Source organism: Aplysia californica, unplaced genomic scaffold, assembly GCF_000002075.1.
Source record: "Aplysia californica isolate F4 #8 unplaced genomic scaffold, AplCal3.0 scaffold00544, whole genome shotgun sequence".
Lineage (NCBI taxonomy): Eukaryota > Metazoa > Mollusca > Gastropoda > Aplysiida > Aplysiidae > Aplysia > Aplysia californica.
The window spans coordinates 517,040-517,918 of record NW_004797814.1 but is presented as its reverse complement, the minus strand read 5'-3'; positions in this window follow the sequence as shown (position 1 = coordinate 517,918).

Below are 879 nucleotides of genomic sequence, written 5' to 3'. Positions count from 1 at the left end.
GTCGATTATAGGTATAGAATGGTAATCGGTTACATTACGCTCGTATTTTACATATTGAGGAACGAAGACGGGGTTAAATCGTGATTGAAGAAAGTGGGACGAAAACGGACAGTGAAACGAAAATGTGGGCCTAAAATGGGTGCACACCGCCTACAATGCACATCATCGGTGTCTCCGCCTTCTATGGGGACTAACATGGAAGGAAGCTTGGGGGCGGGGTGGGGTGGGGGGTGGGGGGTTAGTAATAACGTACGTCACGCGTCAAAGATCTTTTTAACTTATTGTAAGTAAGGAACCCTCGACTACTGTGATACGGGGTGCCCACTACGGCTGGATCAGGCCGATCGTCCGACTTGATCGCATGAAACTGAGAACAAACACGTTTGTTTTTGAGGCGACCGAGTTGGACGATTGGCCCGATCGCCGATTCCATCAGTAGTGGGCACCCCGTATAACACCTCTGCCCGTCTCTTTATCGACGCGACAGCGACTGTATAGATCTAACTTTTGTTTTCACAACGTCGGATATAACAATATTATTCTTGAGATTTTCTTCGACGTAGCAGCTGCTCAAAAACACACATCACATACATTTTGCGAGAAACATAGAGTACTCATAATTACATATGCCCTACAAATGCCAGACCTGTATTAGTTTTGTAGACATGATGATTATCAACAGGATGAAAGAAATGTCTGGGCTGTAGCAGGCCCCTACTATTTTCGCAGCTTGTTGAAATACTCTACTTGTATGTGTAATTGATCGGATTTGCGTCATATTAGCCACTGTTGGCATTGTGCTCTCATGTTATTTACCGAGCCATTGATCACAGTTACGCCCTCGCGGTACCGATCAACGAAAAGCCCCCTCCCCCCCCC